Genomic DNA, 15,990 nt, shown 5'->3' with positions numbered 1-15,990 from the left:
TTTGCTCAATGATATCATGCACAATTTACTATTTACAAAGCTCCTATTGGGGGCTAGTAATATTACCCCATATCCAATCCCTTGATTTGCACCTCTACTTATCTCACTCTAGTCATTGAAATGGATATTAAAATCAGAAATGGATATTCAAATCAAGTTCACCAAAAGCCAAGTAGAAAAAGGCCACTGAAGCCAATACCCTCTCCATCTAAAACTAAAAATGGATTCACTTTTTTATAACCTTTATATTTATTAGGTTTCTTTTTTTTTAATATATTTTTTATCCCACGATTTTGTAACCCATTTTTCACCCCTGTGTCAATCATCTAATGTGATCCTGGGCTCTACACACCCTCCACCAACCTAGTCCCCATATGGGGGACATGGGGAGAGCAACGGACTTGAACTCATGCTTCCTTCATGCCTGAGTGTCCAAGTTGCTCCTTTACACTTGACAGGGGGGAGTTTCCCTGGTTGGACGTAGCGCGTGGAAGGAACACGTTATTCCAACCAGTTCCTTTTGGCCATTCATTCATTCATAAAACCATTCACGGCGATCTCTTTTCATCTGACCACATAATCCCAATACAAACACCGGCACTAAAGATAGAGCAAGCATGCCAACAAAAGGCCCCAAATAAAACATGCTACACTAGACATATACTTTGAATCCATGCGACGTCACAGCACAGCCATTGAAATGGATGAGGAAGGAATCTCTGTGCTGCGAGGAGAGTGAGCCAGGACTGGCCATTTAAAGGCCAGCCTCTTGCTCCATGCACATTCAACATAAAAAACCTTTCCACGCCAGTGGACCTGGGTCCAGGGGCTGTGTGTTCCAGGCCAAGAGACCTTGCATTTTCCTGGACAATGGGAGCAAACAACCTGAAAGCTAAAAGGAAAAGTAATGCACTGTCGACAGGGAAGAAAAGCAGGAGTTACTGCACTCCTGTAATTCAATTAGAGGATTAATTAAATGGAGCAGCCTAGTGTTAACCCATTAAGACCTGCGGTCCTGATTCTACAAAGGTCTTCTAAATCCTGACAGTTTTCTGAAACACCTATGGTTCTCAAATGTCAATTGTTCCAGGGACCCCCCAGAAGCAAAGATTTTAGTTAAAAACGTTCACTGTGAGTGTGAAAGAATATATATTCAAACGCTACGAGCTTGTAGATCTGCTAAAAATATTGAAAATGTGTAAAACTGCAATTTTGCACACATTTTCAAGATTTTTAGCAGATCTACAAGCTCGTAGCGTGGTGATCTGCAATTTTTCAACAGCTAAAGTTTAAAATAATGGTTAAGCTAAGGTGATACAGATGCATCCTCAGGTCTAAATCGGTTAAACCCATGGCTGTGTCTCTCCAAACAGTATAGTGGGCTATATTAACTTTCTGTATTTTTTGTTGTTTTGCCCTTCACTCAAAAATGTGCTGCATAATTTAGTCAACGGTAAAATATTAACATGCCATCTGCATCCTAAGCAAGTTCGTCTTAAAGCCCTAACCACACCAAAGGGTCACCATGCAACTCCTTGGGTCCAAACGGTTGCAAGGAGTTAACGCTAAAACCGTCTCCACCCTTTGGTGTGGTTTGGGCCATTGAATTCCATGCGATGAATCACTAGGGTCAACGTGGGTCAATGTGGGTCAACGTGGAACAAGACACATCACACCGCAGGGACAACGCTAAAACCGTCTTGACCCTTTGGTGTGGTTAGGGCTTAAGACCTGGCTGGAAAGCCTGTGTAGCCTATACGTTGTTATACCTTTCAATCTGGGAAAGGATCTGTCATTTTTGTTTTTGTCAGGTGAAACCTGACATACAACAGGCTCGTTTCTATTAGTGACCTAGTCATGATTGACTGCCCTCTAAGCCAATGGGAGTCTGACCCCATACTGCCTAAGCCAATGGGAGTCTGAACCACTCGTGTAGCCAATCGCGTAGTAGCAATCTAGTCATGATTGGCTGGAGCGGAGCGGCTGACAACAAGCGGCTAATGTTATGAGCCAACTGTAGAGCAGGAAAGCCATAAGAAAACACAGTGACAAGAAAAGAACATTGCAAACGAGCGAAAACAACGGCCGCGAGGTTGTGACAGAGAAACATACACGTTACAGAACAAAGAGGCGGAGACAGTGCTTGTTTCACCTGCCAAATATGACTATGGCATCATTTCTTGTTTCTAAAGATCTAGAAAATTATAGAATTATTAGTGGACAAGACAAGACCCAGTGGACGGCCTATAAAATGACCTGGCAGACGACCGTGTTGGCTGACATGAAAGCGCTCGGCATCGACCATGAGATGGCCATGGACCGTTCCTGGTGGAAGAAAAACATATTGAGAATCCAGTCCAACCCAGTGGTGCCTAGAACATTTTCTGACAATAGCCATTATTCTGAGATAATTAGCATGTCACATTAAACAAAAAGCTGGGCTGTCTAAATATCACAAGGCTACATATACCCCTTTGCCTGCACAGCGTTAGGGTCATGCCATGACAGATTAGGCCAAATCTTAAAAGCTTTGTCAGTTAAGAACAGTCAAATGGGTTGAAGGACTAGTTCATGCCAAGTTAAGACCCCAGCAGTCTCAGCAGTGTTCTTGCATGAGCAGGAGACTTCAACCCAACAGGTTCAACAAGCTAGCACCTCGTTGGCCAAAGTACTCCCAGTGTGTAGAATAAGATGGGCGCATGTGTGTTTTTATGTATTTTTGTCACATATGTCAAACGGATTGTTCTATGCTTGGGGTATCTGCACAACCAGCTTTTTCATACAGGAGTATGAATGCATTGGGAAAACAACAACAACAGAAGTCAGAATGGCCTGCAGTCAAACACATGATTTTATTTAAAAAAACAAAATACACTCCTTATAATACATTAAACTTGCCCCTCCCCCTGCTTTAGCTCTCCTAGCTTTCAAAGAGAGGAACAAGTGTGTGTGAATTGTCACATGACGGCCTGCCAGCGTGCGCTTGTTTTACTCAAGTGACTGTGGCTCTTCTGGCTTTACAGAGGAAGAGGAAATGGGGAAAAGGAGGGGGGTGCTGAATCAGTGACTCTGGCAGCCTGTCCCGTCAGCTCGGGATTCAGGTTTGGTCACATTTTCCCTGTGGCTGTCGGATTTAAGGGCCAGAATGTAAATAAAGAGTGTGAGCTAGCTTGTATTCAAAGCAGAGTAGACTCTCATGCAGAGTATTATTCAGGGCTTGTGGCGTGCCTGTACGGCACTGACACCACCAGAGTTGTGTGCGGGTCACTAAGTGGCCCCGTCGCCACTCACTTTGACTATACAAAACAATGTCCCTCGACCTTACGGTCAGTGGCGGCAAGCTGTTGACACAGCAGAAGCTGCAGTCAAACTAGCTGGTGGAACGTGACCTAAAGCAACAAAACCGCTCTTGACAACACCACACACTTCACACAGTGGGAAACCTTTGCGTGGCCCGTGTATGGATAGTTCCGTCGTGATCCAAGAAATCATTGTACAACAACATATGGTTCAAGAGAGTCATAGGCCAAAATGCAAATCGGCCTGGTTTTTAGGCCGCCAACTGGTCCAACGTGGTGTCCAAGTTTAACTGTACACAGAGTGGCAGACAGATGGAATACACAAACACACACACACACACACACAAACACACACAGATATGGGACAAAAACATAACATTGTCTTCGCCTCACAGCCTGTTGGCCTGGCGAAGACAACAACAGACATCATACAACCCCATTAACATCTGTTGTGCTGGAGGTAGTTTGAGGTCTGATTCGCAGTTCTAGTCGCAAACTGTCCTTTAACAAGACACTGAAGCCCAACTGCTCCCAAGGCGCTGTTCAATACTTGCCCACCACACCAAATAGTTAGGACGGGTTAAACGTAGCGGATGAGATGTACAGTAACATACCGTACTTTACTTCTAGTCAACTCAACTGTAATGTAAACACAAACCAAGAATGACTCCAACACAGCCCTCCTATCTGCAGGAGACAACCTGACATAAGACGAGAGGAGATTGTGGCAGGGGATAATATCTGGTCACATGGACCCACACACTAATAATAAACTAATGCAGTGAAGATGTGCTTGTTTGTGTTCAAATATACTTAGGCCTTGGGGGGGGGGGGGGGGGGGGGGTGTCAGGCACAGGCTTCGACACCCCTCTCCTGCAGTGCAACGGGTAGGGGTTGTTCAATAACACGGGTTGTTCAATAACACAGGAGCATCCACGGTAAGCCTTCAACTGGCACTTGGGGTTTAAAAATAAAAAGTAGGCCTGCCCTGCGCTGGCGATAACAATGTCCCATATGGAATGGGGAGTGCTGGAAGAGTGCAAGTGTGTGTCTGAGAGAGAAAGAGTGTGCATGTGACAGTGTGTGAGAGAGAGTGGGTGCGTGCGTGTGTGCGCGTGTGAGGGAGTGAGCGTGCGTGCGTGTGAAAGCCAATGGCAATCAGTGACACAGTGAGCAGGGTTTGAGATAGGAAACAAATACTGTAAATACAACCAGACCAATCATAAGCCCCACTGAAGAACAGGCACATAGAGATCACCAAACAGCTGATGTTTTGATCCTCGACTAATTGCATATTCCACTGGGTGTACTAACAAGGAAAAGCCAGGGAAAGGTCTGATCAAAGCTACTCTTTACTGAAGCCAGAATAGCATTCGATCGTTGTTGATTGTCAACATACAACACACCTGGGAGGGTTGAAAAAGATGTCAAACGAACAAGCCTGGTAATAAAATAGGCAATGGATTTAGACCACAGTCCACTAGTGCTCCACTGACAATCCCAAGAGACCAAAGTAGCGGAAGCCACAATGGAGCCGCTGCCACTAATGGTCCATTTAGGTTAAGAGAAATAATAAGGCTAGCTGCTGATGAACACAACCATTGCGGGTGAAGTGAGCTATCTCTTTTAGAGCGTGTTCCAACTAGCAATGCGAGCAAGTGCCCTGGCTGTACTGGCAACTGAGTGAGTGTGTGCCCTGGGTGAGTTGTTTCCGAATCTTGTACGGAGATTATGGAATGAGAAACAAGGACAGACGCAGCAGGAGAGGCATACTGTATGGCAGGAAAGTTGTCAATGTAAGCCATTTATTGGGAAATCTCACACACAAATACAACAGAAAGTGGTGGTGGTGGTCCATTTATGACCACAAGTGAAAACCAGTGATCTCAGGTCCAGGGTCAGGCATGACTGCCATATTGGCCTATCACTACCATCATGGCACTTGCAGCCTGTAATTACAATAATAGGAATTCAATTCATAATTCAATATAGTAGCAGGAACAACAGGAACGTCAGGCCTATCACTGACCAAGCCACCATAATCCCACCGGCCCAAATCCAGACAGTAAGAATGTAATCCCATTCATATCCAGGGCTTGTGGAAAGAGTGCGCCAGAGGAAATGCAGTAAGTCATTAGGATGAAAATCTACATTAAAGAAACTAAACGAAAATCCTCTAAAAGAGCACTAGAGGCAGATGATTCAGTCTTTTAACTTCTTGTGGTGTCACTCATCCAAGTGAAGGTTCCCGGTGTGTGCGAACCCAGGGACAATGAAGGGTTTGTGGCTGCATAGTGCATATACGGCCAGAGCTGAATAGGGAGAGGCCATCTGGGAAACAGGTCGTCCCTGGTTGGCGTGCCGGCCTCAGCTATGCGCCTGAGTGGTGTCCTACACGGGTTGTGCAAGGACGCGCTGTGATTGGCTAGTAGCCACGTTGAGTGGCATTTGGTAAACGGGCAAACGCTCTCGCCAGAACATGATTTACTATTCTCTGCCTATCGGGTCGCAACTCGAACGGCCCCAAGTCGGCTAAGCGAACTTTGCAGCGTTCGACGCGGCAACTCGCTCGCTCGGTGGCGTCTCGCGTGGCTCAAGTTCTCTTGAGACGGCGGGCCTCCGTCGCGGCCTAGTCCATACAGCATATATTTAGGTCTAATCCACAGTTGTTGGCGGCAAGAGGCACTTCCACATTGGCCACAGAAGCGGAGTGTGGTTATAAGTACAACCTGTGTAGGATTCAGAATGTCGCATCTGAGCAAGACCAATGCTCATCATAACCATCTGAGCAGCCATCAGCCGGGTGAAGCTGAAGCTCAATTTCCCGAGCAGGTTTAACAAAGGTCTCCCAGGGCTCGAAATAGCGACCATTTTGGTCACAAATGCGACCTAAAAATATATTTGGGAGCACCAGTGCCACTACAAATAATTACTGTGGTGCGCCTGGCTACAACGATCGATTGTAGAAAAACGGGCGCTCTGAGCCGCTCTCTGACATCCAACTCCACTGTACTGCCAGTGCTCCTGTCTGCTAGCTGCACTAGCACTTCATGCTAACAAACCAACGTGTGAAGTGTGTAGTGTTCTACTCTTTGACACAACGGTACGGGACAATGTTGAGCGCTGCATCGCTCACATTCCAGAGCGCCTCGGCTCGCAACTTCACCATGTGTCAGAAAATACATTATTTCAAGCGTTCAGATTCAGAAAAGACCAGAGCGAATGTAAAAGAGGAGGCGGACCGGCGGTGTGTGTGTGTGTGTGTGCGTGCGTGCGTGTGTGTGTGCGTGCGTGTGTGCGCGCATGCAAGAGAGAGAGGTAATGAGAGAGAGAGGGAGGGAGAGAGAATAACAGACTTGTAAGTGTTTCTACATAGCATAGCAGCAGTATTGATACTTTTACTTAAGTAAAACATTAGAGTAATTTTTCCACCACTGATTAGGCATATAGCTATAAATACCATGTTTTACATCGAAATTATTTTATATTATAAATTCTAATTATATGATCTAAATGGGCTATGAAGGTGAAAAACACAAAACAAAGAAAAAGAAAACAGGTGATGTGACTGGCCGGAATGTAGACTAGAGGGTTCTCATCTGGAGATGTTTGATGCCTCAGTCTCTTTGAAGAGATGGATGGATGAGGGACAGAAAGTCTGGACACTACATTTTAAATTCTGGCATGCATTTTTATACTTTAGTCATTTTATGTTATTTGTAAACCACACGTTATAATATTGTTTTTATGAATGTAAAAAATCGATTACATATTGGTTCAAGCCCTGTCTCCCTTCTCTGTGCATTAGAAATTGAATCTGTGCGACTTCAAATGATAATTGGGAGCATTTATAGTTACGGTAGTTAGTTAGTTATGTGCAAATTATAGTTGTGTGACCAAAACTGGACGATGTTCCAATTATAGTAACCAAATGGGCCATGAAAGTCAGTGAACAAATAAAAACAATAGTTGATGTTTGATGTCTCAGTGAAGAGAGGGATGGAAGGGGAACAGACATCCATCCTATGTTAAATCCTGCCCCTAGGTTATTGCATGAAGCCCTTATGGTGACCTAATATGCATTACTCTCATCATTTGCCCATACAGTTATCGTGTCATTTTTGTATCAATACAAAATCTATTACATATGGATCTACCTTTTTATTTATTTTTATTGAGAGCACCACTGATAAAGTAAAACGTTATTTTAAGCCCTGCAATGTCCTTCAGCTATGGCTTTCAGAGGCTTGTATGCCAATCGTGTCATCCTGGGGAGACTCGAGACAACATGAGCTGGGTTTTTTTCTTTTTTTTGCGCCAGTTACTAGTGTAGACTACGGTACTGAGAGCCGGTGTGTCAGTGTCATGTACTTCTAATTTAGTCGATCTGCGTCCTATAAGTTACAAGTAAACTTAAAAATAAAAACTGTTGACTAATCATATTAATCGGAGGTTCTTATTTTGAAATTAGCCATTTTGAGAGGAAATACTTCCGTTGCGTTACTACTATGACCGTGACGCTTTTCAGATGTAACCAAGAAATCCCATGGATTACATTACACACTGAATTTTGACTACCGTAATTTCCGGACTATAAGCCGCACCTGAATATAAGCCGCACCAGCCAAATTTAGGGAAAATCCCATATACAAGCCGCACCGGACTATAAGCCGCACCGGACTATAAGCCGCAGCTACGTTAGCTCAGAGCCTGAGATGGCTCTGCGTTAGCTGTAAAAATCCATAGATTAGCCGCACTGTTGTATAAGCCGCAGGGTTCAAATCATGGGTAAAAAGCCGCGGTTTATAGTCCGGAAATTACGGTCAAATGTATAATATAAAAACCATGCTCCTGTGACTTAAACAATGTACACCGTTTGGAAGAGTGTAATTCATCGAGCCTTAATTATCTCAATTCAATTCAATTCGAAAATTAATTCATGATTCAAAATGATTCAAAATGAATCGTCGACGAGTTTCATTAAACTTCCCGACTGTGATTCGACCAGTCGGGGACAACAGCCCTAGCCGGAAGGGGACTTTTTTCAGTCTCCGTCACAGAATCCCCAATAGTGAAACTGTGAGAGCACAGACACAGTGAGACACTAAAGGGGTCCTAAAGAGGTGGGACAGTACAGTGAAAAGTAAAACACAAATGAAAAGTGGGAGCCAAGCTGGGTAAAGGGTAAAAAGCGTATAGAACAACATTTCGAAAGGCAGCAGTACATAGGGATTAAAATCACTTGGTTGAATTGTCTTGAGAAGGGGGCGTGAATTGTGCTGTATAGAATATGAAATGATCTCCTTGGGATTAATACGTCTGTATGTTTCTATTATGATCTGTGCTGCAAAGAGAGCTAAATCCTGATTTATACTCTGCCGTATGACAGTGTCATCAACTACAAGCCGACAATGCATCATGATTGTGAGCTTGTAGATCTGCTATTTTTAAGTATTTTCACTGTGTGACAACTGCAACGTGGTCATACAGAGCATAAATGAAGCCTAAGAGCTTCAAGACAGGGCCAACACCATCCTGTGTAGGCATGACATTACAAATTATACCAGCAAATGGCGAGCATATTCCCTCTTTGGCTGGTCACTCTCTCTGGCAACTGGCAAGTAAAATAATTACGAGCCAACTTCCTGCATTTTTTTAAGAAATAGCTTACAAGCTCAGGGTGCGTCACGATTGGGAGCTTGTAGATCTGCCATTTTCAGGGTGCGACATCATACAACGGGGCATAAATAAGCATGAGAGAGATTCAAGACAGAGAAACTGAGGTGACGCAGCCAACTGGATCACAAAGGCATGACTTAAAATAATGATTTATTATGAGCCAACTGTCAAGTGTCAATTGTCTAATGTAATCCTGGGGGCTACACTCACTCTGCCAACCTAGGAAGAGCAACTCACTGACCTCATGCTTCCTGCAATGCATGAGGAGTCCAAGCCGCTTCGGGGGAGTTTCCCTGGTTGGACCTAGCGCGTGGAAGGAACACTTTATTCCAACTAGTTCCTTTCCCCTACTATACTGTACATCAGGCTGATGTTTTTTGTGAAGGTATCTACTACCTACCCTAAGGGGACACGGGGAGAACATGCAAACTCAAAATTGTCATGGTGCCCCCTCATCATTTCCGTTTCTGCCTTAAAGCAATGCAGCCGCTTATATTGGTTAGGTACACTGTAGGTGTGCATTCACTGCACTGTACACGCATACGTACGTGTGCATACCATCTATTCTGGATGCGTGTGTCCATACTCGTTAGCAGGCGATACATGTTGCACAGCCAGGACCATTAAACAAACTTGTAAATTCAAGCGATCTCATCGGGTGAGTGACTCTAAAAAAAGTCGAGAAGTGTATAAAATCATAGGGCTAGCCTCGGTACCAGGCCTTCATTTTCGTTGGCGCAAAAAATGAAAGCCTGGAGGAATGCATTGGCCGCTCTTGTCTGAAAGTGGGGGTCAACCCTTCCAGGTGGGTGTCGCTCCAAATGATGTGATCTAAAAATCTAAATACTGAATCAACTAATCAAGAAACTTAAACACTATCCGGGGTGCCCCCAAAAGCCAGAGTAGACGAAAATACGCTTTTTATTTTAAGTGAAATATCTCGTTAAGTAATTTGTAGCCTCTTCGTGGTATGACCTGATGAAGATGTATTGACACTGAAATGTCATGTTGTTAAGTTGTTTGCTTGAGGCGCGGTGGAAACCCTTTGTTCCCAGATCCAGGATATATCCTTAACATTCAAAGTTCAACTCGCATCACCAGGCTTTTCATAGTACATACATAGGATTATATTCAGACCTGGTCTATAGACTCAAGAGATTAGAATAGGGTGCATTTTGCATCCCAAAATGCAGTTTATAGTTAAGGGATGCAATAAAACAACGACCTCTGCATCCACAGGATGCACTACTGTACTGTTTTTTATTCTAGTTTATTTTGCTAGCTTTAGTTATAATAATCATTTCTTCTTCTGTTTTCTACATGAATATAACCATATAAAATGAAATGGGAGTTAAATGCTGCAATTTGTAAAATAAATATGACTCCTAACGTTGAAGTGGGACTCTGTCCCTGGGACTCATCTAAAAGACCATCCCTGCATCCCAGGACTCATTACATTGAAAACCTATTTACATCACTGTAGAAGCCACCTGTTCAAGCCTTGGAACTGAGATCTGAATGTTATGCCAAAAAAACAAACATTCAGGACAGGTAGGTATGAAGAGAGGAAGTATCTCATCAACCTGAAATGAACTGTACAGTACCATTATTGAAAACCGATGCAAATAGATCTGGGAAGTTTGGTGGAGATACTATTCCATGAAAGGAAATGGGATACCACCTGTGAAACTTTACAATGTAGCCTACCTTTATAAACATTCAATGTTGAGAATCTCACTAACCAATATGCAAATGTTGGAAAACCGCACGCACGCACGCATGCACGCACGCACGCACGCACGCACGCACACACACACACACACACACACACACACACACACACACACACACACACACACACACACACACACACACGGACTAAGAGGCCAATCTACAAACTGAAATTTGAAAAAGCTTGCACATATAAACACATTTATTATGATGTAGTATGTTGTTACAAATGTGACAAACGTTATTACCTAAAGAGTATTTAATGTATTATTTATTATAATCTTTACAGGTTGTTACTGCAAGAGTGAGGTCTAGCCAACACCAACTCTGGATTCCTGGATTGCTGCCCTCCACAATTTCCTATCCAACATCAGGTTCATGCAGTGATGTCAGCCAAGCTGTCGCGCCGCATCACGTCTACATAGGTGGTACGCTTAGTCCTTTCCCCTCCTGGCTTTGCCCTGGGTTGGCTCCCACAGAGTAAATTTACTTGCCTCAAGTTCTGGGTGCCTGACGCAGTGCCCTGCCAGCCTCATCCTTCTATCTCTGACTTTGTCCGTGACCCGTGGTAGGTCCCCATAGAAATCCACATTTCTGATGCGGCCCGTCCAGCGTCCATGTGACACCTAGTGCCATTTGTAGCATTCTTGTGTAGACTCCAACCAGGGCTTTTCCTGTTGTACTGTGAGGGTCCATGCCTCAGCCCCATACAGCAGTACTAACTCCACAGTAGCTATGAACGGCCTTTACAGGTAAAGGCTGTAATCTTAATCTTTACAGGTAAAGTACTGTTAGTCTGTTAATGTCGTTTTCAAATGTAATAGGCCTACTCCCTTTCATATCGGTATCAGTGGAGATCAAAACCAAACTCCTAACCCCACTATGGAGTCCTATGTCGGAGGTGCACCAGAGCGATATTCATCCGATAAAAAAACCAAGTTATTGAAGGCAAACACCTCAGGGGTCTATTTACAAAAAACACAAAAAATCAACTAATTTCTATGCCAACGCCCAAATCCCTCCAATGCCGGGCAGGCAGCTGTCTTCCTCGGTGTGGGAGTAAGCGGTGATGAAAAAAGGCTTTGAACGCCATCTTGTTGGATGCAGCTGCTTGGGCCCTGAATACTGGAACCCATTCATTCAAGGAGGCAGAGGACTGAGGGGGGGGACACACTGTGGTGACATAAATTCATCTTTGTGGACCAGCAACATAACAAGTAACTCTTTTAGTTAGGCACACGGGGGAAACTTCTGACGTGACGGAAAGATATCAGTGCGCACTACATGTGTTGGAATGTGTAACAACGTTTGTGTACTTCGTCGTAGACTGTTGCTCGTCTGAAAATAGCCGACCTACAGGCTCACATGCTCAGCAACATGCTTGTGAGCTTGTAGATCTACCATTTTCCCAAAGTTTCCTTTTTCCTAACTTGAATGGGACCGATAGTGTTCCGTTTCTGCGACACACGGGTGGCAGCTAAAGCCACCACCGGCAACTAAATAACAACTCTAAATGACTGCCCCCTTCCTGTCCTTGGCTTTTACATTTCCACTGCTGGGGTAACCTCACGTCACCAGATTTTATTTAACTGGATGTGTTGCCTCATCAAAAAGGTTTGTCTCTTGCAGGTTAGAGTTCAACGTGCTGCTGGGTTACCCTCAGTGCCCTGGCTGTTAACACCTTGCTCTGCAGGCAGACAGTTCTCAAGATAAAAAGATCGTAGAGATCCAATTAAGACATGCTTAAAATAAGAGTTTAAAATGAAAGGCTCGTCAAACGAATCCGCACACTGTTCTTAATTCTAAATGGTCTGAGCACTGGTTAACTTAAAACTAGCCCTGTGGATAACAACTATAGGAGGCTTTTGCAGGCAGTTATTATGGCAAGCAATAAATACTGTGCTGAATAAATTCAGTTATCCGTTTTTTGAGAGGTTTGGGGATTGTCATAAAGCTTTTTTTTTTGCTGTTGTTTTTACAAATCAAGTGGAGAAAATAAGTGGACACAGGCTAAACCAGTATCCTTGACAAACCTATACACACTTTATAGCCCATCATCATCGCCTACTACGGTCAAAATCCAGTCTGATTCTGGGCCATGTGATTAAAGCTCCCATCAGAGCTGGCTAAACAATACATACTATGTATACATGACCTATCTTGGCTGCCATGTTCGAAATCCACACCCTTAACTCAATGGGCGCAAGGCTGTCCGCTTGCCAAAAAGAACGGATACACATCTTATAGATCTGTTTTTTTTTTTAAGCCTGCAAAGCCCGGATATATATTTCTACTTGCAAAAAAAGAGATTTCAACCTTACTACTACTTTGTACTATACTAGGACTTTGCAGAGGAAATTATGTTTAAAAAAAAAGTTTTATGCAAATTGTATGCACATTTATAATAATTATTAAAATAATACTACTAAATGAATCATTTACATTTGGGGGATATCTTTCACAATAATAAATGTACAATACTAGACATTCTAATGATCACAAAAATATATATATTACAGGCATTTCTTTTCAGGGAGTCCAGAGTTTTTAAGTTGTGTGAATTTCTGCCTCCTTGGGGGTATTTTGCAAATAGCATGACCAATGCCTTTGACTAAACAATGAACATCAATGATGATGTTTAGGTGAAAAAAGAACAGAAAAATTATCTTAATATAATAATAACTATACCTATATTAATTAATTAAAATATAAATGTAGCCCTGAAGCTACGCTGGGGTTTGCAGGGTTAAGGCGTTTAAATGTTGCAAAAACTACAGAGATTAAAATGGGGTGCATTTTGCATCCCAAAATGCAGTTTATAGTTAACGGACGCTATAAAACAACGACCTCTGCATCCACAGGATGCACTACTGTAATGTTTTTTATTCTAATTTATTTTGCTAGCTTTAGTTATAATAATAATTTCTTCTTCTGTTTTCTACATGAATATAACCCCATTATAACCATATAAAATGGCATGGGAGTTAAATGCTGCAATTTGTAAAAATGGCAAAATATGACTCCTGTTGAAGTGGGACTCATAAAATGTCCCTGGGACTCATCTAAAAGACCACCCCTGCATCCCGGGACTCATTACATTGAAAATCTATTTACATCACTGAAACTAGTTAAATCAGCTCCAGCAGACGTATGGTTCCTAACCTGTATGGGGCAGTGGGGGGTGGTGGTTTGTTTCTGCAAGTAGCCAGCATTTTTACACTCCGTTATGATCAACTGCATGATGAGGACCCAAAGCTGTATTTGTTTCTCCCATTTAAGTGCAATATAGTGGAATTAATCCAGAAACTGTCTTCGTGACTGGATTATGTAGTCTAGTATTAATCTGTTGATTCCGGCGTGCGTTGGTTTTAAGTCACCGGGGCTAAACTAAAGGCACACACAGCTAATGTAACTTCGGCCAATTAGCCAGCCAGCTAACGTCAGTTACTAGCAAACCCACAGACAAAATGTTCAATTATATTATACCGATATACCATTAAAACAACCCACAGCAAACAATTAAGGAGCCGCCGCGGTATCAACACATTCCACTCTCTGCTCCATCCCTTTAAAGAGCAGTGTGTGTGTGTGTGTGTGTGTGTGTGTGTGTGTGTGTGTGTGTGTGCATGGAGCCCCCACATGATCGACTCAAATGACGGGTAAAGAAAGTTGTGTGCGGTTTGTTTGGTAAATAATAATATAAAGTGTGCGACGTGACTAAAGCCCCGGGGTTGAAGAAGATGACTGAATGAGAGGGGTGAAACAGGCACATGTTTCTTCGTACTGTATGTCTGCATTATACATTAAAGCATAAAGAGGCTGGCCGCTGGCAAGTAACTAATATGAACTACTTGTGGTACAGATAAGAAGAACGTTACTAAAGTGATGTTTAGATGAAAGTGTTAAGTTACTTTTGGGCCCTGGGGGGTGTTATGAATGTTGATCTGCATCTCTGCAACAACTAGCAAAGCTCCTACAACACATAACAACAACGCGTCTCCTCCTCCACCACCCATCTGTGTACCAACACACAGACAGCAGGCTATAGCAGCAAGCTAACAGCAACTCCACTATAGTAGTCTACAGTAGGCTACACACACACACACACACACACACACACACACACACACACACACACACACACACACACACACACACACACACACACACACACACACAACCCCACTTGTTTAACCCCCTGTTGGTCTATGCTTTGCATCTTGCACTCACAGGAATATTACTTTTTTACATGAAAACATTTAAATTAAACCCCCCCAATTTATCAGCGTCTTACCCGCTTTTCCAGTCTACGAGGGTGTCCGTCGTTTGGATATCACATTAGTCTCTCTCTCTTTGCTTTAGCCCAGTATAACGCCACCGACCGACCGAGGAGAGCAGCGGAACACTCCCCGAAACCCGCAGCTCTTCGCCCCGCCGGTGTCAGGTGAACCCACTGCAGTCACTCTCACACACACCGGTGGAGACGAAGCGGTGCGCGGTGCTCAGTCAGTCTATAGCTACCGTGGTGGTGCCAAGAAGAAATACTACAAAAATAAACGGGTTCCTCAGTTTATGAAATAATGACCCCGGTGTGTGCGTTGTTGTCCCCCCACCCTCCCCGGGTTCAAAACGTCACTCTTCTTTATTTCAGTCTTTAAAATAAAATAAAAAAACGAATCCTTCTTGTCTTTCTTTCTTCTTCCCCGGCGCCGTCCCTGTCCCGTCTGTCGTCCCCCCTCTTCTTCTTCTTCTTCTTCTTCTTCCTTCACCACAGACTCCACAGTTGAGTTTATGTGACACTCTTCTCTTGCTCCGGCCATCAAACTGCACAGATGGGCGCGGTACTATAGTAACCCTGCTCTCAGCTCCGGGAAACCCCACGTTTTACGCCACAGCGTCATAATGAACGGCGAATTGGGGTCGCTCGCTGGAGTCAGGACTGGAGGACCACTCCAAAAAACACAGTTACAACAATTAATTTTTTTTTATTGTATTTTGTTGTTTATTAATGTTTTATTTCACCTTATACTGGTGTTGCAACGGATTCATATGTTATCACTGCATTAAAGCGGGTTAATCCGAACATGGTGTTTCATAATTCATTCATAATATTCAGAAGGCTTTATTACTCACTCATAAATAGGATATAAATAAATATAGCAGGTCTGCAGTGCAGACAGAAGTAAGTAGCCCTAGCTGTACAGAACATGAAGGGAATAATTTAGCAGTCGGAAATGGGTCATCTAGTTTAGACCTAAATCTCGGCCACATGAATAGCCTA

General features: G+C 43.4%; 1 protein-coding gene across 1 annotated transcript in view; it reads right to left on the bottom strand.

The window, feature by feature from the left end:
- LOC310861897 (guanine nucleotide-binding protein G(I)/G(S)/G(T) subunit beta-1-like) overlaps positions 1 to 15,390 on the bottom strand; it is a 48,160-nt gene extending 32,770 nt beyond the window's left edge. Inside the window, exon 1 of the mRNA XM_083769615.1 lies at positions 15,004 to 15,390. The gene's annotated coding sequence lies outside the window, so the exon portion shown is untranslated. The remainder of the gene's footprint in view (positions 1 to 15,003) is intronic.
- Positions 15,391 to 15,990: the final 600 nt, after the last annotated feature.

Source organism: Protomyctophum parallelum, assembly GCF_964188405.1.
Source record: "Protomyctophum parallelum genome assembly, chromosome: 7".
Classification (NCBI taxonomy): domain Eukaryota; kingdom Metazoa; phylum Chordata; class Actinopteri; order Myctophiformes; family Myctophidae; genus Protomyctophum; species Protomyctophum parallelum.
The sequence above is the reverse complement of the archived record's forward strand: the minus strand, read 5'-3'. Positions and strand labels throughout refer to the sequence as shown.